At 35.8% G+C, this 26,621-nt stretch overlaps 1 protein-coding gene across 5 annotated transcripts in view; it reads left to right on the forward strand.

Annotated features, from left to right (window-relative positions):
* The window catches only part of OXR1 (oxidation resistance 1), a 490,018-nt gene that overhangs the window by 184,323 nt on the left and 279,074 nt on the right, over nt 1-26,621 (forward strand). The gene's annotated exons all lie outside the window — the stretch shown is intronic.

The following is a 26,621-nucleotide window of genomic DNA, read 5'->3' on the forward strand; positions in this document are numbered from 1 at the left end:
AGCATAGTACTTGGCATAGCCTAGGTGCACAATGCACATGGGCTGAGTAGCCCATTTCATCAAATCTAGGATGGTGGTGATCAGAAAACACACCATTATTTTATGTACTGCTAAGAAAAAAAAAATCTGCCAGTTAAACTAAGGCACAATACATTCTTATTCTTTGAATTTTTATTTTATTATTATTGAAAAAACATTTTTATACTTCAGGAAAAAAGATTTTATTATATGTCACTCTAATGCATAAATAAAAGGGAAACATACGAAAAAATACATTGGTTAAGGTAATTATTACAACTTTACATTTTAAGTTTGACCTTTATGAATCTCTTTCTACCTGAAAATCATTGAGATTTGTGTTTTTCCACACAGTATTCTCTATTTCATCAGGAGTATTAGAGTTGAAGCATTTCTTAGAAGAGTCATTTTAGGCAAGCAGGTTGCCTGAGCTCAAGAGTTCAAGACAAGCCTGGGCAACACGGTGAAACCCTGTCTCTACTAAAATACAAAAAATTAGCTGGGCATGGTGGCATGCACCTGTAGTCCCAGCTACTCGGGAGGCTGAGGTAGGAGAATTGCTTGAAGCCAGGAAGGGGAAGTTGCAGTGAGCCAAGATGGCGCCACTGCACTCCAGCCTGGGAGACAGAGCAAGACTCTGTCTCAAAAAAAAAAAAAAAAGAAAAGAAAAAAAACTATATATATAATTTAAAAAGAGTAATTTTATTTCAAGTTGCTGACACCTACTTTGCAAGTTTTGATGTCCAGGTATAGGTAGTGACAACATCAAAACTGCTACCCACCCAACAGCATCTTCATTTCAGAGGTGTTAAAATGTTAAAAAATTGTAACTAAAGTCCATCTCAGAACTGATGATATTAATTATCTTATCATGGAATCAATATGTGTTATTTTTAGTCTGTCCCCAACATACTCTTCCAGTTTCCTCTTCCCACTACTCAATCTCTCACACTTTTACTCCAGACTATGAGATTTTGTGAACTGGGGCAGATGCTTTTTTGACTCTGTGTTGCATTCATTCCAATGTAATTGCCATCTTCAAGCCTTTCTTACTTCCCCAGATGGATGGGGGCTCTTCTGCCTTGCCACCCTCTTGGCATTTTGTGTATACTTATTTGAATACTTCTCACAATTTTTAGTATGCATGTTGAAAGATAAGAACTAACACTATAGTACTTTTGTCTGTACCCTTGCCGCTTGCACACAGCTATTATTTGATAAAACGATTAAATATAGTTTGGTATATTTCCTTCCTTTTATTTGCTTATGGAGTGATTTAGAGTTCCAGAGTTGTCCAGGGAGGACTTCTGATATTATTGCTTTTATATGACTTGGTGCCCTTGGTCAAGCAAGCATCATTTAACAAAGGATTTGTTATTTTGAGTTAGAATATTTAAGTTTTGTGTTGGCCAAGGCCCATGTTTTACAAAATAAACAAATAAAAAGCTCACTAACCCAATATTTTTGTGCATTTCATCAGGATTGAACAATGTATTTGATAAATGACAATTTACATCTTCACAGTTTTTACACTAAAATCATCCCAGAGACCGGAGCCTAAATAAGACAACTAAAAGCAATTATAGAACTTTCAGGAGCAAGTGTAAAGTGTCAGTTGAAATACTGTCTATTGATAAAAACATTAGCCAAGGTCAAATGCATGTCCTTTAAAACTGTCTTCTCATTTCATTACTGAGTGTTAAAATTAAGAGTCTGTGTCTGAATTCCTGATGTTAGTCATGAGTCATTCTATTTATAGATGTTAATGTAATTCTCAAAGAGATGCCAACAAAGGAACAGGTGATGACCCTCTAGAGCAGTGTTACTGAAAATATTGTCTGGTCCAATCAGTCACCTGGGATACTGGGCAGAAATGCAGCTACCCGGGGTCAGACTCATACCTTTGGACTCTTTTGACTCCCAGGATTCTGAGTAATTCTTAAAGAAAAGGAAGTTTGAAAGTTTGTATTTTTAGATTATGATCCATTGAATCTGATACCACGAAAGATATATTTAGTGTTTTCCCAATAGACGTAGATTAATACCCAAATTCCAATAGAGCTCTTGCTTCTAGACTGTACAATTCAATGCTGTTTAGTCACGTAATTCAAAAACTTTAAAAAATATTTTCTATAACATTTTTATAACTAGTTTTTCACTATTAAATTCTGTAAACTTAATGACATTTCACTTCAATCTATACAGGAAGTTAATAACTTTTCCTTTGAATAGATAGAAGAAAGAAATAAAAAGAGATCATTTTGTATTGTATGCTTTCCAGCGGAAATGATCTATGATATAGAATTAAATAAAGAACTTTTTAAAACAATTCTGAGTCACTGCAAGCACTCAGAGAGACGTGAGTCATCATAGGTCACCCAGAGGATGAAGATATAGCTAGGAATAGAATGAAGGTATTGTCTTTCTGTCCCTTACCCACTTGCCTGCTTCCTCCGACGATTCAAATTCATTCATTGAGTCATATGACCGTCTCATAGTGTTGTTGTTTCCTGAATAGCTTTTTGTTAAGGATTTTCTGGGCTTCTAGTATATTCAGCAGAAGCAGAATTAACATTATTTATCTTAAAAAAGCATTGGATTATTTATGAAATAAAAACAGAACTTGAAAAAATGATCAAATAATGGATTTTGATACATCTAGCACCATTGTCTTGTTTTATTTTTATTGATAAAATAAGTATGTTGGAAATTATTTAATGCCATCAATGTAATTTGAAGAAGAAACAAATGGAATCTATCTTGATGAGCAGCCATTGTGGGTTTTTTTTCTCCACACCATGATTTCACCTACATGTTTTCTTTGCTGCTTGCATAGTCTATAGAATATCCATCCATGATAACATAACAATACATTGGCAGCTATTTGATTACCTTTTGAGCCTTGTTAATCCCTCTGCCCAGCTGTTCTTTGAACTGGTCATGAAATTAAACATTAAGTCCCATGTCAACCAAAGGAATGATGGATGAATGGAGATTCAGGAATCAAGGAGACCAAATAAAGAAACGTGTGTGTGCATGTGTTTGTGTGTGTTGTATGTGTGTGTGTTCTTCCTGTAAATTCCAGTTGCATTTATTATATGCATTGTACATAAAAACACGTCATCAAATTGACCTTTAATTAAGTCGCTAAGACATCTCAGTGGCATTATTGTTTAGACAGTACTCATCAAAATTTTCAGTAGTTCTCCATTTCTTAAGCTACAATTTATTAGTTGAATGCCTACTTATCTATTAAAGACATTTGATAAATACCTCCAATGTGCCAGTCAGTGTGCCAATCCCTGTGCTAGGTACTGGGATTCACTGGTGTGCAAAATAATTACTTTGGATTAGGTCACCTTTTATTAAAAGATTAATGCTGTTGTCCCAGAAGTGGGTTAGTTAGTTGTCTTGGAATAGGTTTCTGATAAAAAGATGATTTGGATCCCTTTCCCTGCCCTCTCTAATGTTTTCTTTACATTCTACCTTCTGTCATGGGATGATGCAGCAGTAAGGCCCTCACAAGATGCTGGCACCTTGATATTGGACTTTCTAGTCTCCAGAACTTTGAGAAATAAATGTATTTCCTCTTTAAATTACCCAGACTGTGTTATTCTCTTATAGCAACAAAAGCCAGACTAAGACAGAAAATTGGTACCAAGAGGTGGGGCTGTGCCATCATAACTACCTGAAAATGTGGAGGCAGCTTTGGAACTGTGTAACAAATAGAGGCTGGAAGAATTCGGAGGAGCAGGCTAGAAAAGGCTAGATTACTGTAAATGGAGCATTAAGGACAATTCTGATGAAGGCACAGAAGACAAGAGCTGTAGGGAAAGCCAAAATCTTCTTAGGGATTATTTAAGTGATTGGTCTCAGAATGTTGGTAGAGATATAGACAGGAAGACATTTTGCCTTCCTACAAAATGGCAAAGAAGTTGGCTGAATTGTGTCCATGCCTGAAGACTATATGGAAGACAGAATTGAAGAGTAATAAACTAGGATATCTGGTGAAAGAAAAATTTTAAGTAAACTGTTGACAGAGCTGTGTAGCTGCTTTTAACTAGTTATAGTAAAATGCGAGTGGAGAGAAATGATTTAAAGCCTGAGTTTGTAGCTAAAAAATAAGAAGAACAGAAAGATTTGGAAAACTCTCAGCCTGTCCACATAAAGAATAAAAAAGCATGTTCAGGAGAGAATTCTAAGGGTCTGACCAAGCAACTGATCACTAAAGAGATTAATATGGATAGAAAGAAGCCAAGTTCTATTTATCAAGGTAATGAGTGAATGTCCCCAAAGGCATTTCAAAGATTTTTGAGGCAAGCTAGGAACTTGTGGGCCAGATTTCCAGAGAGGTTCCATTAAAAGCTCAATATTTACTGCCCAGGTCTGCCATGGGACTCTGCTCCCTGCATTCTGGTGCAGTGCTCTTTGGCTGCCCCAACTGTGGCTCAGTTGGGCCTAGATGTGGGCTCAACCTGCTGCTCTGGAAGGTATAAGCTGTAAACCCTGGTGGGTGTCCACATGGTGCTAATTCTACAGACATGCAGAATACAAGAGCTGTGGAAGTTTGGCTTCTTCCACCAAGATTTCAAGGACTGTTGTGGATAGCCTAGGGGCCCAGGAAGAGATTTCTCACAAGAGTAGAGTTATTGCAGAGAGCCCTCATTAAAGCAATACCTAGTGGAGCCATGAGAGTGGGGCCACTTCCAAGATCTCAGAACTGTAGAGCTACCAGCTTGCAGCATCAGCCTGGGAGAACTGGAGGCATGAGACTCTAACCTAGGAGAGCTGCTGGGTGGACTGAGCCCAGCAGTCCCACAGGGGTAGGAATGCCTGAGGCCTTGGGAGCCCAATGCCTGCCTCAGTATGCCCAGGTTAATTCTGGAACTATCAGGCAAGGTTGTTTTCCCTATTAGGTTTTGGACTTACTTGGGACCAGTTAGCCCGTTCTTCTTGCTTAGTTCTCCCTTTTAAAATGAGAATGTATACCCTATACCTATCCTACCATTGTTTTTTGGAAGCATGTAATTTACTGACTTCACAGGCTCATTGCTAGGGAGAAATTTATCTCAGGATGAATTATGCCTTCAGTCTCAGCCATATCTGATTTAGATGAGACTCTGGACTTTGGACTTTTGAGTTGATGCTGGAATGAGTTAAGACTTTCGGGACTGCTGGGATGGAATGAATGTATTTTGCACTGTTAGAAGGACATAAATTTGGGGAGCCTGGGGTAGAATTCTGTGGTTTGAACATAGCCCCCAAAGTTCATATGTTGGAAATTAATCCCCAATGCAACAGTGTTGGGAGATAGGGCCTAGTAAGAGGTGGTTATATCACCTCTTATTAAAGAATTAATGCTGTTATTGGGGAGTTGGCTAGTTATTGCGTTATTGGGTGCCTGATGAGAGGGTGAGTTTGGCTCCCTTCCCTGTCCTCTCTTATGTTCTCTTCCCCTTCTGCCTTCTGCCATGGTATGACACAGCAAGAAGGCCCTCATTAGATGCTGGCACTGTGATTATTGGACTTCTCAGCCTCCAGAACTGTGAGAAATAAATTTATTTTTTTATTAAATATCCAGTCTGTATTTTTCCATTATAGCAATACAAAGCAGACTAAGACAAGCACATTACCTATAAATAAAGCTAGCATACTCTTTTCTGAAAAAAAATAATTACTTCCTTCTAACTATCTAGCTTCTAGCACAGGTTAGGAAAAATCTTCTCTCTTCCTGTCCCCATCTACAATAAGCTAACCATTATCTGTTCTACACAGGAGCTCTTCATTAGAAGGAAGGCAATCCCAAATCTTGAAAAGCCCAGGACATAGCATATCTGTTGTTCCTTTTGCTTAATATGTCTGTCATGATATAGCCTCATTTATAAATTTCTGGTGTTTCCTATTGCATCAGCTGCCACACTGTGTACTTCTTCACTAATTTCATAAAAGACATTCCTGGTACTAAAGGCTGTCAGAAAGATGATACATGGTTAACCCTCATTTTTCATCACGTGCGACAAGCCAGCACATGCTACAATCAAGGGGAGATGGAGCATCCATACGTTTCTCTTGCTCTGGCTGTAGAGTTGACTGTTGACTGTCAACTCCTCATAGTCAATTATTCACTAATTCATTTACTTGTTTTAAAATAAAATGTTTATTGAGTGCCTGCTTTGTGGAAGCACTGTGCTAGGTACAAGAGATGCAATAGTTGACAAGGCAGATATGGTCCTAGCCTTGGGAATTTCAGTTTGTCACTTGCTACTCACATTAAATTTACTTTTAACACCATTGCTCTCAATCACTGACTTCTAAGTTGACAGTTACCCAAAGAATAGATTACCGAGAATCTCTTTATACCTAGAAATATCTGTAAAGACTTTCATTACACCATCTGAGTCTGCCCTATCCTTTAAAAGCTGCCACTGTCGGTTTCCATGCACAGGATTAAGTGCCTTCATCTTTTTATGTATGAGAAACATGATTCGTAATACCTTATATTCTGCTTCCAATTATCTGAGGACTGCACAGAAGACAATGAGGTGGATTCTAATGAGACACAAAGACCTGTGTTCTACTTCCTACTATTCCATTGCTTGGTACTTTGAAAGTATTTGCACCAAGTAAAGTGATGCCTTGGTTTCAGAAGCAGCTCTAATGGTGGCTAGGGGCTTGAAAGTCTCTAAAAGTGGCTGTGCCTCATGCCTGGGCAAAACCAGGTTCACTGCTGGTGAAATAATTTGTAGAATATTGTCATTTTATAAAACTAAGTTAATAAGCATTCATCTGATGGTATGTTTAAAAAATTCTGGGCATGTTCTCCCTAACATGTCTCGTTAAGGAAAAGACGTTCTGTAAGGCAAAACCCTTCCCTGTACTGAGAATGTACTAGCCATGTACACTGGTCTAAGACAGATGACTGATGGATGAGCCAAAATCATAGACTAATATGAAAAGGATGTTTTGCAGCTATTTATATACATATGTAATTACATATAATTGGATGATATATTTCTATATTATAAGTTATATATAAAGTGCAAGTAAGTTAATGGGCACGTGTATATTAAATTAAAATCTATATTAGTTACATATTTTATATTTATATATATTTAAGACATGAAGAGCTGAACAAGCAGATGTTTAGCCTGAAGGAAAGAACACTAGGGGGACATAATAACAAAGCACGTGTATTTGTGAATCTGTTTATCCAAGAGCAGTTAGATTTGTCCTATATGGCCTCAAAAGCAAATTAGGGCTTGTGGTTTGAGATTATGGGAATGGATTTTAGCTCATTATGAAGAAAAATTTTCTCAAATTCAGATCTGGCTAGAGTAAGAGAAGTCTCCCCGGGAGACGGTGAGTTCTCTTTCCTTAGATGTACTTAAATATAAAAGAATTCTAGAGAGGAATTGGCCAGGCTCAGTGGGCTCATGCCTATAATCCCAGCACTTTAGGAGGCTGAGGTAGGTGGATCACTTGAGGTCAGGAGTTCGAGACCAGCCTGGCCAACATGGTGAAACCCCGTCTCTACAAAAATACAAAAATTAGCTGGGCATGGTGGTGTATACCTGTAATCCCAGCTACTCAGGAGGCAGGAGAATCACTTGAACCCAGAAGGTGAAGGTTACAGTGAACAGAGATCACGGCACTGCACTCCAGCCTGGGCAATAGAGTGAGACTGTCTCAAAAATAAAAATAAATAAAGGAATTTTGGAGAGGAATCAAGCATTGGGAATGCAGTTTAAATACATGGCCTTTAAAACTATTTTAAGCCTGGAAATACAAGATTCCTGTTGATTCTCAGTTTCTTTATTTGTAAATTGACAACAATATTACCTGTCTTGTCACCTGCAGATTGTTGTGCAGATCGGAACAGATAATATGTGCGGTGTCACAAAAATATAAGGAATGAGTGTTTCTATTGCACCAAAGGAAATTACTCATTAATGAATGTGAATCAGATGTGACTAATACCACAGGTTATTCATTGTCATCTATAAGAAACATTCAAATTAAAACACCTAAAGATATTACGTGAACTTGCATTTTTGGAACTATATTTAGAGAAAAGGACACTGACTCACTTTAAAGGGCCTTGGATTACTAATGGATTTATTTCCATTTTGTATTTAATTTTAGTCATTTGTATTAATGTCTTCTTTTTCTAATATGTTTAAGATGACAGGTGACCTTACAGACTGGTTTTTATTTGTTTGTTGGCCTGTTGGTCTGTTTTGTATGTCTTACATTAAAGCAATCACAATAATCTGTCCCAGAAAATCCTGCCTCTGCAAATAATTTAGCAGAATTAAAACCATTTAGAGAAATTAAGTTAGATATCCCAGATTTATGTATTCACATTCCTATAATAGTTTTTATTAAACTTTAAAAGTTACAAGGTTTACCTGATTGTTATGCTTCAGGCAGCACACAGATGTATAAATGAGATATTATGTTGTTCCTCTTAATTGCTCTTTCTGAATTGAATGTGTTAGTTTGTTTTTTCACCTCTGTTAAAATCATTACCCATTCATATACTCTTCACTTCCTGGGTGAACTTTGGGAAAACACTTTGCTTCTCTGAATGAATAGCAAATGCAGCACAAGACCTTGGATAAGCTATTTAAAAGTCAAATAAGAGCCTCTGAAGAATGAATCAGTCAGCAGAAACATTATCATGGTGAAAACATTTCCTACTTTTCTCAGCATCATCATTTATTTTATTTTCCTAAAACTAATTAATATATTTAAAAGTCAACAAAATTTCCCCTATTGATAATGTGCAACAAACAGAAACATTTGCCAGAAAGCACTGCATCAGGAGTTAGAAGACCTGGTTCTTCTAACTGTTGCTAATTTTGTGACCTTGGGAGATGCATTCACTTCTCTGAACCACATTTTTTCTCATATGTTCAAGAGAACAAATAATGATCAACCCACCATATCTTGAGGAAGGATCAGTGGGGACAATATAGATAAGTACACTTAAATTATTTCTGTAGTTCAGTAGTAATAAGTGAAACCACCTACATTCTTTCCAATAATAACAATACCTAACATTTTTATAATTCTTTGTTATCTATTATTCCTCATTGTTTATTATTTCCATTTTATAGGTGAGAGATCTGATGTTCCGAGGGTTTAAAATGATCTATGAATACAAGTAAACGGTTGACCCATAAGTCACCTCCACTCTTTTGAATGAATACCTATTTCCCTAAGCCCATATTTTATACACTTTGGAGAAACAGAACAGCAAGTCAAGGAGAACACAGAAAAAATTGTGGGGAGAGAGGCTGGTTGTCAGCTTAATAAAGCTTGATGCTGTCCTTACGTAAATGACTCTTTCATGTGACCTTCAACTATAATGGTATTCTAAGTGGAGTTAGGAAGAGATTTAATAGGAGGGGGGTTTATTGAATCAATTTTCAATGTAATGCATAAACATTTAGTTTTTCTCAGTTAAGTCAGGTATCAATCGAAGGCAGTATTTCTCAACATGTTAATAATTGTGCACGCCTCTCAAATAAGAGTTCTTAGATGTGTTTTTCATAATCTCCCCTTAATAAAATGTTAATAACACAAATATACTTCATGTCTGTTTATGTTCTTTGGCCCTTTGGAGTTCCTGAATCATTATGCTAAGATTTTTTTCACCCCAAGACCTAATTTTGTATGATGAGAATATATGATGGAAGGATGAGCAATGTATCTCTGCTTAGAGAAGTGGCATAGATGTTGGGAGCACAGCGAGACTGTATCAGTCTGTCTTGATTCAAATCCTAGTTTAGCCACTTACCTGCTGTGTAACCTTGCTAAATTACATATCTGATCTTTATCTAAATGAGCCTATCTGTGAAGTAGGGATTGTAAGAGCAGCAGCATCATATTGTTACTCATATAAAGTGCTTAGGACAACACTGGCATTTAGGAAGAGCTCAATAAATGCTTTTTTGCTGTATTGTAGAATCCTGATTTAGAAATAGGAAAACTTGAACTCTAAGCCTGACTTATCTGTATAGCACAGAGTCAATTATTGCTGAGAGCCTCAGTTTCTTCATAGATACATAATTGATTTCACTCAAAACTACAGATCCTTCCAATTGCAGAATGTAGTTATAGGGCCTCATCTATTTATCTCTACAGTTAAGTGAACTTACCTATTTTTTTCTGTTACTTATTTATTAATTTTATTTTAGCCTACGAATTTCTAAAAATCTCTGATTATTTTCTCATAGTTTTGTCTTATTGTAGCCTACTGACCTGAACCCAAAATCTTCATAGAAATGTACTGTGTTCCACAAATATTTCCTTTGGAATAATAATAGCAGTTATGCTTTAAAAACATTTTCAAGCCCAATATTGCACTAATCCTCAAAACATCTTGTGATGAAGATATTTTTATTCTTATTTTGTGATGAGAAAACTGATACCATAGTTAATGGAGTGATGTCAAGCTATGAGGAAGAAAATCCAAGTTGTCTATTCCTAGACCAAAAATATTAATTAATTAGATATGTGCATCTGTGAGAAGAGGCTTATTGCCCCTGTGACAATTTTTTGGCATTAAAAAATGCAAAAATTGAAACAAAGACATAAAGAAGAAACTATTCATTTCCTGACTTCTATTACGGTATTTTTTTTTTCTCTTCTTCCTTGAGTGCAGGAGCTTTCAACATGACAAATGTCAGCCTATCACAGCTATCCTTAGGAGATATCCCCAGGTTGTTTGGCACTAGCGCAGTACAAGTAGCAGTGAGACAGAGTCTTGGCAGTCAATCCATCTGCCTTTTCTGTTATTGACTTCATAGTTGTTGAGTGGCAGGTCTTACTTATCCTGTAGCTGGAAGAAATATTTTTTTAAAAACATTCGTTTATTTGATGAGTATTTATTGAGCGTGAAGCATATCTCAGGCTTCATTACACAATAACAATGAAGGGAAGAGGGATGTAAAATGTTGGGTGGGGTGACATTTTAAATGATTGGCCATTGAAAGCCTCAGTGTGAAGGTGATTTGGGGTCAATACTGGAAGGAAGTGAGGGAGTTAGCTGTGGATGTCTGGGAGATGAGCATTCCTAATGGAAGGAAAGTAAGTACAAAGGCCTGAAGTAGGGGCATGCCTGATGTGCTTGAAGAACAATGAAGAGGACAATGTGATTGAAGTGGTGTTATCAAGGTGGCAGGAGGGGTGGAGGAGTAATAGGAGTTGAGGTCAGAGAGGCAATAAGAGGTCAAACCATGTAGAGCCTTGTAGTTCATTGCAGAGACTTTCTCTTTAACACTGATTGAAATGGGAAGCCACTAGAGGTACTGAACAGAAGAGTGATGTGATCAGATTTACATGTTAATAGGATCATTTTAGATGCTATTTTAAGAGTAGACTAAGGCAAAGCAGACAGACCAGGTAAGAGATGCTCTTGACTTGAGCTAGAGTAATGGTGATGGGAGGATGAGAAGCGGTCTAATTATTGATAAATTTTGAAAGTATACCCTACAAGATTTGATGAGGGACCAGTTGTGGATTGTAAGAAAAAGAAAGAACAGGAATGATACCAGCGTTTTTGTTATGAGTAAGTAGAAGACTAGAGCTGTCATTAGCAATATGAGAAACATCATGACCTGTCAACATCCTTTCTGTTATATTGCTAGATTAAGGGTGGATAACTTCACCAACTTGAACATAATGGCAGGATACTCTTATAGTACTTGAATTATGAGATTGGTTTCTATTCTAGAGTATTCCATGAACTAGCCATGTGATGTATGATTCAACCACTTACTGTAAGTCTCAAATTTATTCATTTGCAAGTGAGAATGACTCAGACATTGTCTTCTCTAAGAAGCCTTCTCTAATATCATTGTCCAAAGAGTATTCATCAATATCTCTGCTGACCTACTTCTATACCTTGTATAAACTTCTAATAGTCCACATATTTTGTACTTGATATGTCTGTTTTCCTTGCTATACCATTTGGTCCTCAATTGAGTCTTACAAGTTTTTCCATCCTGTGTACAGCAACACATGTTAAACACTTAAAATCTTACTTTACATGATTTCTGAGTTTAATAAAAAGGTGAACATTTGTCATCGTTTCATGAAATTCAGTGTTCATAGTATAATCTTAGAAAATATTATAGAAGTAAGAAGGAAATATTAATATTATTGTTTTGAAATATGGATTATACCACCCAGAGTCAGTTTTTTTGTGGGAAGAGTGTGGCAGACAAGACGGACTTCTTTATCAATGCTAATTCTTTTATCCCTAATAGTTTACCTTAAACTAGTGTAGTTTGATCATGCTCATGGTTATTCTTCAGAAGTTAAACATTTAACTTAGAAATTACATGGTTATCTTTTAATTTTTTGCTCTCAATTCAAGAATTTAAGTTCTTATAAAGTTAATTTATAAGAACGTAATGTATTTCCAATTCAGTTTACATTTATTGACTTCCCCCCAGAGGATATACGTTTTTATAATAAGTATAAATGTAGAAATAGAATAATGATGAAAGGCTCAAGGCCTGCCACTAAGGAAATCTAGTTTGCATCATATAATTTAGTTATACTGGAAAACACATACCACAGTGTTGCATCATGGAAGAGCCTCAATAGATGTCATTTTTCTGTATACAGACGATATCCTCATAATGGATATTGAATACATGTAAATATATGCAAAATACAACCCTGATTAGGCATATTAAAATATAACTTATACTATTGCTGGCTAGTAGATATTTTTATTTGGTATCGTACAGCTCATAAATGATGATACTTATTGATTACTTACAACATACCTAATATAGTACTTGGTATTTCATATTTGCATCTTTATTCCACAACACTGTAAACTAAGGAATATCTTCTCCAATTTTTAGTTAAAGAAAGTTGCTGCTGGTGATAATTTCAAGTTTTTAGCCCAAGTCTGTACCCAAAGCCTGACATTTTTTTCACTTCCAAACTACCTTCCAGAGCATTTCATCCACTGTTGAGAGATGAGATGACCAAGACGTCTCAAGGTCAGGTCACCAGCTGAAATCCACTCTTCACTTGCTTCCTTCATTCTGTCTAGTTTAGCAAACAACAAACAATTATTATTATCATGTTCGTGAAGAGTGAGCTTGTTTGTACTAATATTTTCAGGGCTAGTCTTTGATGTAAGCTGTATTCTGTGACTATATTGACTGAACTTGAATACTTGCTAACAAATATAGTAGTGGGATTCATTGGGTCTGAAAGTTGCTTTTACCCTATTTGCAAGTTAGCCTGTCACTGCTTCATGGATGATCACAAAGAGCTTTATTACTGGTAGCTTGATAGGCAGCATGACCCTCAGCCTAAGTCCTTGCTTCTGGCCTCCATAGCCCACAGGGATGATCCTGATGGAAGCTATACTTACAAAAGAATATTGAGCTTTGGAAATCCACTCATTTTATAGTAAGCAGTAAGCAAACCTGCCCTTGGTCTTGAAGGGTGACATTATCTCATTAATCAAGGTTGTGCATGGCAAATACACTCTGAGAAGTGGGCAGGGAAAGAAAAGCCAAGGCCTTACTTACATGCTTTGCACTCCTAATGAGATGTGTAGGAGCACAAGACATCCGTGGAGGAGATCTCTCCCAAATGGATTCTTGTATTTCTGAACTTCAAGAATCTAATCTTTCTTGGAGACAATGTAGACAAATTAGTAAAACCATAATTTCAAGCATCCAAATAGTACAGCTACCAATGGAAAATAGTAACATTTTGCTAATTATTTCTTTGTGTTTAGATATTAATCTCAACTGGCCTGAGTGATTAAAATTCAGATTAGGTTAAAGTATGAGGGAAAAGTGTGTTTAGAGCTAGAAAGAGAGTGACAGAGATGGAGATGGATGGATAAATTTTTGATCTATTAGTCTGTGGTGGTAATGATTATGGGACTGAGACAGGAAGATAAGTAGCATTGTGTATTTATTCATTCTTTATCTGTTTAATGACAAATGTTTGTCCAGCACCAGCCCCCATTCTAGGTCTTGGAGAGAACAGCCATGGACAAGACCAACAAGATCTTCACCTTCGAGGAGCTTACATTTTAATGAGTACAGTAAGGAAACAAACATGCAAACAGTAAATAAGATCAGAAAGTGACAAGTGCTATGAAGAAAACTAAACAATTTTTGAGTTGACTTTAGTTATCATGTTCCCAGAAGACTTCTCTGAGGCACTAATATTTGAGCGAATATGTGATTATTAGAAGATAGCTATACATATACTACACCCACACACACACAAAACAACAACACTTCAGGATGAGTAAGTATTCTAGGCAAAAGAAATAGGTAGTCAAAGACTATAAAGCAGATGTGGAGGGGGGAGGGGGAGGGATAGCATTAGGAGATGCACCTAATGTAAATGACGAGTTAATGGGTGCTGCACACCAACATGGCACATGTATACATGTGTAACAAACCTGCACGTTGTGCACATGTACCCTAGAACTTAAAGTATAACAAAATAAAAATTAAAAAAAAGAAGTAAGCTGGGTATGTTTGAAGGAGAACAAGTATGTCAACATGGTGGAGAGTGAACAAGTATAAGTTTAAGAGGCCATGGAGACAAAGTAGTAGTCAAAGGGATGGTCAGGTACTATCTTTGGGGAAGTCGTGGTAAGGAATTTTGTCTGTCACTGAAAGTTTTAAATTATGGTGTGATATATTTGGATTTATGGTTAATATGGGCTACACTGGCTCCTTATGGCTTGGATTGTGGAATGGATTGTATTTGGACAAGAAAGAACACAGAGAGTCTAATAATGTTTGCAGAACTTGAGCTGAGAGAGTACATTTTTAGGGATTATTTCATCATGAGAGACAAAAATGTATTGAAGTTAGTTGAAACAACAAAGAATTTATTGTAAGGAGGATAGCTCATGAAAATCTAGGGCAGAAAGTTAGTCAGTCGCCATAAGAAACTGACTGCATATTCCTTTTGCCTAGAATACTTACTCATCCTGAAGTGTTGTTGTGGTCATTGTTTGTTTGTTGTTGTTGTTGTGTGTGTGTAGTATATATATAGCTATCTTCTAATAATTACATATTCACTTAAATGTTAACACCTCAGATAAGTCTTCTGTGAACATGATAACCAAAGTCAACAGGACGCTATCAGGAACCAGGGGATTCATTCGTATTCATATCCTCTTTCTCTTCCTCCTTCCCTCCCTCCCTTCTTGCCCATAGACTTTCTCTGCTTTGGTAATCTATGGCCAACCAGAAGTTCTTCAGCTCCAGTTTACATAATTTCCCAGTTTGAATGCATGAGAATGGTTATATATCTTTTCTGAATCTGTGTTCAAATTTCACTGAAGAAACTCTTCACTTGATTTGTCCTGGGCCATGTGTCCACTTCTGATCCAATTGGCCGGGAAATGAGCTGAGCTAGAATACTTAAATTGGGATGACAGGAGCTGTGAGAGCACAGTTATACATACAAGAGCATGTACTGTATTGGCTTATAGCTCAATTAATTTCTGCCACATCTATAGAAATATAAAGGAACAAATGTGTTGGCTGTTAGTAGACTTGAATGCTTGGCTAGGGTTGACAGAAAGTAACAGGTTTTGAGTAAGCAGTACAATTTGGTCAAGTAAATGGGCAGCTTGTGATTAACAGTGTCAGTATCATGAGTTGTATAAATTAGGGATCCTCAAGGTCTCCTCTGGTGTTCCCACATGTAGAAAGGTTAAAACAAAAGTGATATTCAAAAACAGGCAACAGATATATCTTATGGTATGTTGGGAAAGCCTGAAATAGGCATCTGGAGTGACAAGGGTAAAATCAGGTTGCAGTAATAAAGAAGTTGGTCAGACAGGTCTGTAGACCTCATTGAAGAAGGTGAGTTTAAGCAAAGGTGCAAATGAAGTGAAACAAAGACACTAATGAAAGACAAATGAATTTGCCAAATAGGTATCTGTGGGGGAAGCATTTTAGGCAGGGCAAGTAGGTAGAACAAATCCCCTTAGGTAGGAATATACTTGATCAGTTTGAGCAGCGGCAAAGAAGCCAGAGTGGCTACAGTGGAATGAGTTAGTGAAAGAATAGTAAGAAAGAAAGTCAGTGAGGTAATGGAGTTGGAAGAAGTATCTCGTGATTGGCCTGTAGGCTCCCTGGACTTTGGTTATTTTTCAGAGCAAAGGATAGCCATTGCAGGACTTTGAGCAGAAGACATCATCTGTAAATACTAAATTTTCTCATATAAACCTATTAAAAGTACATACTTTTAATCCTATGAAGTTTGTATATTAAAAACCAGAAGACGCACTACCAGAAAAATATAATGGAAACCATTCTTTCAGTTATTTCTGTATTTTGAATATAGAGCTAACTTTTGGTGGCAGATTAGAGGTGGGTGTGAATAAAAGAAGGAAATCAAGAATAAGTCCAAGTATTTTGGCCTGAGCAACTGAAAAAGTGGATTTGCCATCAACCAAGATGGGAAAGACTGTGGGGTGGAACAGTTGGAGGGAAATAGAAGTTTAGTTTGGACATGTGAAGTTTGTGATGTCTTTTAGGTGTCCAAATGGAGATGCCAATAGGTTTTTGAGACTTCTGGTGAGATCTGGTCTGGAGATAGAGTTTGGAAGTTGCTTGCATATAAATAGTATTTAAAGCCATGGCTTCACTGAGGCAGTAAGTGTAGATAGAAAAGAGAAGGCCAAAGATTGCCCTGGGGCATCCAACATTAATAGGTCAGGGAGAAGAGGTGGATCTAGCAAAAGAGACTGAGAGGAAGTGATCAGTGAGGTATATGAAAAGACGTATGTGTGTGACATCTTAGACATTAAGTAAAGGAAGGGTATGAAGGAAGAGGGACTGATAAACTGTGCCATCTGCTAAGGGTAAGGACTGATAACTGACCTTTAGGTTTAGCAATGGTCATTGCTGACCATTGGAGGTCATTGCTGACCTTGATGTGAGCAGTTTTGGTGGTATGGTAAAGTGAAAACTTGACCAGCGTGGATTTAAAAGAGAATGAAAGAGAATTAGAGATAATAAATATGAATCCATGCTTTTGAGGTGGTTTTTGGCAAAGGAGGCCCAGAAATGGGACTGTAGCTGGCTGGGGAAGTGGGATCAAAAGAAAGTATTTATGAGAGTAAAAACAGCATTTTATATGCTGATAGTAACAGTTTAGTAAAGAGGGAAGGGTGGATTATAGAGGAGAGAGGGGAAATTATTAGAGCAATGGGCTTGAATAGATGATAAGAAATATTATCTAGTACATAAGTAGATGATTAATAATTTTAATAATTAGCAATAATTTATTTGAGAAAGTGTTTCTCTATTAATTGTTTAGAGAGTTTTTCATCACTCTGCTCAAAAACGTTTTGTAACAGCCCATTGCCTACTCAATCCAGACTAGGAACCTCAGCCCAGCAGGCAAGATGGTTGTACTCTGACCTCAGTGTACCTTACTGGCTTCATTTCCTTCAGTTCTCCCTCCTGTGCCTAAGTTAAAGAACTTTTGCATTAATCTTTGTTTCTTTGTGTATTGCATGTGATAGACTAGGTTATTCAATAACCATAGACCTGGTGCTGAAGCTACAATACAGCTAGATTGCATTCTAGATTGTTCCCAATGTTGTTCCCATGTTCAAGGGTCTCATATATATAAGGCAGCATACCAAGCTAGTGCTTCTGATTTTAAAGTAATAAGAGACTTTTTTAAAAATTTGCTCTGAAGGCAATTCTGAAGGATAAATTCCAAAAATATTTGAAACAAAAACAGAATCACTGGAGTATATTCAAGCTACATACTTTTTTTTTTTGGTCTTTACCATTTTATTTTGAAATAATTTTAGACTTAGAGGAAAGTTACAAAAGTAATCACAGCATTGACATATGCCCTTTACCCGGCTTCACCTAGTGTTAATATCTTACATTACCATAGTTCAATTATTGAAATCTGGAAATTGGCATCGATGAAATACTGTTAATTAATTTACTGACTATAAGGAATTCCATAAGTTTTTCCACTACTATCTTTTGTGTGGATTAGGATCCGATTCAGGATCCCACATTGCAATTTGTTGTTATGTCTCCTTACTATCCCCTAATCTGTGTCAGTCTTTCCTTATCATCCATGACGTTCCCATTTTCGAAGAGTAAGTGTCAGTTATTTTAAAGAATGTTTGAATGATGTTTCCACATCATGGGATTCAGGATATGTAGGCGAATACTCTCTGGAATATATAAGCCACGATGCATTTGTGCAAAAAGTAGTAATATGTTACAGGCAAGCAATATAATCTTAAAGACCACATTTTAACAGTTTTGGGCTGGTTTATTTCCCCAATTTAAATCTACTGAGGATTTCCTATTCACAAATAAAAAGGTGACTCAATAAGTCAAGCAAAAAATGCTTGAGAGTATGTAGTAAAAACATACTGTTAGGTGCTTCAGGAAATACAAGGAAATATATGACATAATCCTTTACTTCAAATACTGTACAGTCAGGCTAAGGTGACAAGACATAGAGAATATGTTCATTGTTAATGAATGTCTACACTGTTAAAATGTATATGCACAAAAGTTTAAATGAAAAGCATTTTAAAAGAAAAATTTACTGCTACAGTAAAAGGTATGTCTACATGCAGACAACTTGCTGTCCCATGCTTAGGTAAAGGAAGAGACTTATACAATTAAATTACATTATTCCTGTCACTCCAATCTTTTTTCTTTCTAATGTTAATATCCACATTTGCCCTCCATGTAAAGATCAGTGTCCAGTGGTTCTATTTCTCAGGAATTTCTCTTTGTTAAGCCAGAGTAATCAGTAGTCTCATTCCATATGGTCTTCTAGTCTGGACTACAGGTGACTGAATTTTTACAGCTGTTCTTCTTAACCTTATACTCTGGGTTTTTTATTTTGTTGGTTGTTTTTCCCTAACAGTAAGCTGTGTTGCAAACTTCCTAACCAGTTTTTCCATCATTCTTTTTTCCCCAGCATTACCCAAATTATACATTACTTGTATGTAGTATAAAACCTTTTCACTGCCTTTCAGTTGAGTTTACCATAAAATGATTGACAAGGAAGGATATAAAAATTTGTTTACACTATTTGGAAAAGGAGAGAAAATTCTCTGAATGGGGTAAGTGGATTCTTGGCTGGAAGCTCGTGTTGAATAAAATGACCACTCAAGTGTTGTTTTCAGCTCTAAGTCAGGATGGAACTTAATGCCACAGCACAAATCAGCTGTTGCCACAACTGGCCACCTGGAAAATGCCTTTTGATGATGGTGATTAAATAAAGGTCAAAGAATATCACTGCGTCCTAATGGTAGTTATCACACAATATCAGCCTTTCTCCTGGTGCCTTTGAAAATGCCACTTGAAAAGTCTAAAAAATACTATGTGTTTTGTTTAGGCAGAAAATGCCCTCATTAAGTATCTCATGTTTTCTTTAGAAAAATAAAAGAAATGTTAGGGTCCTGAGTACTAGATTGTAGGTTTAAAAGAAAATTAAATGTAACCTTTTGTTATGTAAAATAATAAACTCCTAAAATAACCATAAAGGCTTTATTTTTACACAAAGTGTGTGTCTGTTTTCTAAAAGGCTCTAAAAAGAGTCATGTGATAAGATCTCAAATCTATAGGACAAAAAAACCCACGTTACTAAAGTAGGAGTTAACTGAATAATTTCTAGTGGAAAGTGAAGATTTCTTAAGAGAGTTATTTTCATTTTTTAAGATATAAACTTGAGCATTTGGGGTCTTGTCAGGGAGAGTAGTTTTAGTTTTGCCTACTCAACACTCTTAAGAAAAATCAGATAAGGAGCCTCATTTTTTCTGTATTCTGTCTATTCCTCTTTTGTTAGCCACCATTATGAGTACTATAGCCCTTATGAATGGAAGGCAGAAAGGATGTCCAATTTAAAAGCAAAAGTTGAATTACTTAGTTGTACTATGCTATCATGAATCTAGTTATATATTATATGTATAAGTTATATATATTATATAATAATATATGTTATATATAATATATATTACATATATAATAATATATATGTTATATAATATATATTACATATATAATAATATATATGTTATATATAATATATATTACATATATAATAATATATATGTTATATAATATATATAACATATATAATAATATATATGTTATATATAATATATATTACATATATAATAATATATATGTTATATAATATATATTACATATATAATAATATATAATATATATAACATATATGTGTGTATATTTATGTTATATATAATATAAATATACACACACACACACACACACAGTATTTCATGTAAATTTCATGTTAATGTTCCCTTAGGACTGACAATATGTGGACTGCGTAATCTAAAGTTTGTTTTTTTTTTAATTTACCAGGTAAATTGACATCCCCGTGTGACAGGGGTAAAATTTATTTCTCAAAGTATGCTTGGAAGTCATGAGCTTTCAAATGTCTGGTCATGAGCAGCAGCATACTACTGGATGTGTAGCTTCCAGTGTCTACGAGGGTTTATGGTAATCTAAAGAAGCGCATTTTAAGGAGATGCCTATGTACATTCAAGTATGAGAAGTACTTCTTTAGATTACAGTGTTTTGGGATACAAACAGAGGAGGTGAATTACCTGAGAGTAATATATAAACTCCAATAATCTCAAGAAGGTATGTCAAGGGTAGACAAATGATAGCTGCAATTCTAAATCTGGCCTATTGACTATTTTTCTATGACCTTCAACCTAAGAATAGTTTGTACTTTGTAAAAAGTTGAAAAAAAAAACAAAAGAATATTTTGTGACACGTGAAAACTACATAAAATTTAAATTTCTGTGTTCATAAATGAAGTTTTATTAGAACACAGCCACACTCATTTGTGTATTATCAATGGCTGCTTTTGTGCTACATCAGCAGAGGTGAGTAGTTGTGACAGAGACCCCATGGTCTGCTTTCCAGAAAAGCTTTTCCAACCCTTGAGCAAGAGGATTTTATTCAATTACTTAGATTATCTGTGCTTCAGTTTCTTCATCTGCAAAATGAAGATAATAAACTGTACCTATTTCACAGAATTTTTATAAGAGAATGAGGAGTCAGTATAGTGTAATGATCACAGACATAGATTCTGGAACCCAAACTGTCTGAGTTTAAATCTTGGTCCTCTGTTTAGTAGCTTCTTGCCTAGACAAGTTACATAGTATTTCTGTGCCTGTTTCCTTATCTATAAAATGAGGAAAATATAGTACTAGTACCTACCTCATAGGATTTCTGTAAAATCAAATGAGTTAACATAGGTGACTCTTGTACAGTTGACCCTTGAACAGTGTGGGAGTTAGGGGTGCCAATCTCCCACACAGTCAAAATCCATGTATCACTTTTGACTCCCCTTAAAACTTAACTAATAGCCTACCGTTGGCCAGAAGCCTAACTTATAAATAGTCCATTACCACATATTTTGTACATTATATGTATTATATACTGTATTCTTACAATAAAGTAAGCTAAATGAAAGAAAAATGTTTACAAAAATCTAAAAAAGAGAAAGTATATTTAATATTTATTAAGTGGAAGTGGATCAACCTAAAGGTCTTCATCCTTGTCTTCACATTGAGTAGGCTGAGGAGGAGGAGGAAGAGGTGGGGTTGGTTTTACTGTCGCACATGTGGCAGAGGCAGAAGAGGTGGAGGAGGTGGAAGGGGAGGCAGGAAAGGCAGGCATACTTGGTATAACTTTATGGAAATATAATTTCTGTCTGATGTTTTTACTTTTTCAGTCTCTAAAAACGTTTCTGTACTGTACTGTACCAATCTTTCTTCTACTGTTTGCTGTAGTTTCAGTGCCCATATCTTATGAGTCCATTTTGAAAATGAATCAAAGAAGTCTTGAATAATGGGAACCCTTCTGCCAGATTTTCTAATGTCAATTTGTTTTCTGGCATTGCTTTTTTTATGCCTTCTTCCTCATTGTCTGGCAGTGGTTCAAAAGCACTCAACTCCATCAAGTCATCTTCTGTTAATTCCTGTCCTGTGGTATTGATTAGCTCTTTCTTTTCTTCAAGATTCATACCATGAAACCCTTTATTTCTCACCTTTCTTTTTTTGCCATATCCACAATCTCTTTCATGATTTCTTTGATTGGCTCTGTCATAAATTCTATAGAGTTATGCACACCCTCTGAACACAGTTTAATCCAGGAGGAATTTCTTGCTTTGGGCTTTATGGCTTTCACAGCTTTTTCTATAACAGTGATGGTAGCTTCGATGGTGCAGTCCTTCTGGATTTTCTTGACATTCTCTTTATCAGGTTTCTCTTGCATAACACTGACAACTCTTTCCGTAGAGTACTGCGTGTAATGAAATTTAAAGGTCCTTATGACCCGCTGATCTAGAGGCTGAATTAGAGATGTTGTGTTTGGGAGCAAGTAGAGCATCTTCAGTTGAACTCATGGAGGTCTGGGTGGCCAGGGGCATTGTCCGATATCAAAAGAACTTTTAAAAAGCGGTCCCTTACTGGCAAGATACTTCTTTAATTCAACAACTCAAAGCGTCGATGAACCCAATCAAGATAAAGGGTTATCGTTGTCCAGACCTTCTTGTTGTACAACCAAAAGACTGGTAGCTGATGTCTGTCTTTTCTCTTCAAGGTTCAGAGGTTAGCAGCTTTACAGATAAAGGCAGTCCTGATTATAAACCTGACTGCATTTCCACAAAACAGTAGAGTTAGCCTAACCCTTCCTGCCTTTAATCCTGGTGCTCACTTCTCTTTCTTACTAATAAATGTCCTTTGTGGCATTTCCCCCCCCCCAGAATAGGGCACTTCCATCTGCACTAAAATAACTGTTCAGGCAGATATCCTTTCTCCCTAGCGATTTTCTTAATGGTGTCTGGGAACTTGTCTGCTGCCTGTTGGTCAGCAGAAGCTGTTTCTCCTGTTGTCCTGACATTTTAAAGCCAAACCTCTTGCTAAAATTATCAAACTGTCCTTTCCCGGCACCTCAGTTCTTCACCCTCCTTTTTTTTTCTTTATATTCTTCACCCTCCTTTTCCTTTATATTCTTCATCCTCCTTTTCCTTTAATTTGTCATATAATGGCTTTTCTTTTTCTGGAATCCCACTGGAGTCTGTAGCTATGCCTTTCTTATAGCAATACTGTGCCCACATGAAAGCCTCAAGGCATTTTGCAAAAAGTGCAATGTTTCTGTGTTTGCCAGCATAGCTGCAGCTGCGACTACACAAATTTTCTTTTCTCTTTTCACAATGGTCCCTATGCTGGATTCACTTATCCTGAAATGGTGGGCAACCCAGCTGCAGACCTCAATCTACAGTACATATCAAGCAATTAAACTTTTCCTTGTAATGTCATGACTTTTCTCTGCTTCTTGAGAGCACTTCAGCATCACTAGTTACACTTTATATGGGTGCTGTGGTGTTATTCACAGTTTACGGTATTGCACCAAACACGATGAAAAGTACACTAGAACCGTGAGAAATCACTTTTTCCCTGTGATATGTAATTTACTGGAGAGACAGACTGCTCACACAGAGAAGATTACCATTACATGGTGTTTTAAGGCAGTACTCAATACTTGCAACACTTGAGCAATAACACAGGAGGTGGGTACAAAATTATTATAGTAGTACAGTACATACTATGTATTACTGTTAATTTTATGCAGTTATGATCGAATACTGCATCTTTATGTTTCTTCACTTTTCTCTAAACTTTGAATGGCTCTGTGTAGGGTCTTCAAGTGTGTAAGTTTTAATAAATTTTAACTTTTATAATAGATGGTGTATATTTTATGGTAATAAATGATAAAATAGACTAGTATCTAAACATATTTTATACATTTGTGACATATCTTTTTATTTTTATTTTTTATTTTATTTTTTATATATATATTTTTATTATTATACTTTAGGTTTTAGGGTACATGTGCACAATGTGCAGGTTTGTTACATATGTATCCATGTGCCATGTTGTTTTGCTGCACCCATTAACTCGTCATTTAGCATTAGGTGTATCTCCTAATGCTGTCCCTCCCCCCTCCCCCCACCCCACAACAGTCCCCGAAGTGTGATGTTCCCCTTCCTGTGTCCATGAGTTCTCATTGTTCAATTCCCACCTATGAGTGAGAACATGCGGTGTTTGGTTTTTTGTCCTTGCGATAGTTTACTGAGAATGATGTTTTCCAGTTTCATCCATGTCCCTACAAAGGACATGAACTCGTCATTTTTTATGGCTGCATAGTATTCCATGGTGTATATGTGCCACATTTTCTAAATCCAGTCTATCGTTGTTGGACATTTGGGTTGGTTCCAACTCTTTGCTATTGTGAATAGTGCCGCAATAAACATACGTGTGCATGTGTCTTTATAGCAGCATATTTTTTTAAATATTTCTAGGTTACAAAGTTCATCTGAAAGTTTTTTTAAATTATCACAAATCTCCAAAATATTTTCCAGTACATTTGTTTTTTTAAAATTCACATGTAACTGGATTCTCACAGTTCAAATCCATGTTGTTCAAAGGTCAACTGTGGAGTCTGGCTTTAATACTGTAATTTTTTTATTCTTGGTGATAGTATTGTGATTGTTTTCATCTACCTCATAGGATTATTATAAGAGTTAAATGTGATAATTCAAGTGAAACTTAGGGCTCAATAAATGTTAGCTGTTATTGTTTGTTATTGATGAGACACATTTCCAGCTGTAATGTGCAGGTGTATCTGTGATTCTCATGTTGACTGGGGATTGGATGGCTGTCAGAAAAAAAGGGAGTAAGAGGGAAGTAAATTTAAAGGCCTTCCATATGACTGATACAATATTAATTCCTACATTTAAAATCATCGGTGACACTGACCTTAACTTGACAATAATTATTAACTAGTGCTAATGTCCTTAAGTGACCTTGTTATATAAATAGTTGAGAATAGTTTATTATCAGTGTGCGAATTTTATGTAACTGGTCATTCTACAAAGATTGAGTGTGACTGAAGGAGTCCTCAACTTTTTGTGTTTATATCATTATTTCACAAAGCACACTATCCTTAATATATTTAAAAAAATAAACTGGTAAGCCTTCTAGCCAAATTGCCATGAATTCAAAATTACTGGGGTCAAAGTAGATTACTTTTTATTGTATTATATATTTTAGGCTATCTCAAATCACCAGAAGTTGACAGAGATTACATTTTAATTCACACTTGCAAAGTAGAATAAAAGGGCAATAAAAAAATCTCATGGATGAATTCTTTTGTGTCAAAATAGTAAGTAAGGAAGTTCTTGGCAAAGAGAGTAGCTATATAAAAAAGGATGAAGTGAAGTGCTTGGCTGGTAGAGAATTTTTTGTTTAGAGATAAACATTGGACTTAGTTAAATCCGGAAAAACAGAATATTTTAGGATGACAGTTGGGTAAGTTAGAGTGAGATGTCAGTGCCTTTGAGGTAATCATTACATTTAACATAATACGTATTATTAATTCTAAAAAATAATTTGTACTATTATTTAATTTTTCCTACTGCTTGTTTTTCATTATAAACCCATTATGAACTTTAGCAGTAAGAAAAGGTTTTCCTGCAAGCAAGATTTAAAAACTAGAATAGGTTTCTAAGAAAAATTGGACAGTGTATATATATGTATATGTGATTGTGTGTGTATACTTTGTTATAAAGTAGGAAATTAAATTTAACTACATTTAAATAATCTATGATAGTTTGTTTGTTATCCAATTCTCTTCCAGTCCTATACTTTTGATAATTTATAGATATCCTCCATTAAATACTACAGCAATTCAATACCTAGAGGAAGTGTGACTTTTCAATGGGTTGTTTCACTTTTACAATTCCATCCTAAGTAAATATTACATTAACATAAAAAACTACAACAACAATAATTAGTTTTTTGGATCTAAATATTGGCCTAAATATTTAGAATAATACAGTGTTAGTATCTGTCTTATGTTGTCTGTTTCTTGAGGATTGTGCCTGTTTAAACTACTTTTGGAAATTAGAACCAACCTAATGCTGCTAATAATTATGCATGCCATCATGTTATGATACCTAGTGGAATCATAAGTTAAAATCTTTCATTCAATTCCCATTAACGTAGTCTATGCACTGTTTCATCTACCTAATGAGTCTTTATTGCCTTCTGTAGTATAACTTCAGATTTTCCCTACTGCTAATAGGAAACAATTACATCCACTAAACTCACTTACACTGTTGCATTGTTTAGTTCCAGAGAGCACTATTGCATCATTGCTCCCCACCCCAGTCCCCCTAGTATTGTGCAGTACACAGCCTGCCTGACCATCCACAGCAGCCATGGGATTACCCTCTTTGCACAAGCACAGAGGGATACAATTTGAGGTATTTATGTTTACTATTTAGAGACAGACAATTAATTGACATAGGATTTACATAAACTAGCATTTTCATAAAGATCCAGAATTTGATAACATGACTTAGTTGCTATAAATTTAATCAATATTCACATCTGTTTTATTCTTTGGCAGTTATTCCTAAAGTGGAAGCAGCACTTGGGAATATAAAGATTTGGACTTTATAATTTACTCTTCAAAAGATCA

The sequence above is a fragment of the Symphalangus syndactylus genome, chromosome 7 (genome assembly GCF_028878055.3).
Source record: "Symphalangus syndactylus isolate Jambi chromosome 7, NHGRI_mSymSyn1-v2.1_pri, whole genome shotgun sequence".
In the NCBI taxonomy this organism is placed as follows: Eukaryota; Metazoa; Chordata; class Mammalia; order Primates; family Hylobatidae; genus Symphalangus; species Symphalangus syndactylus.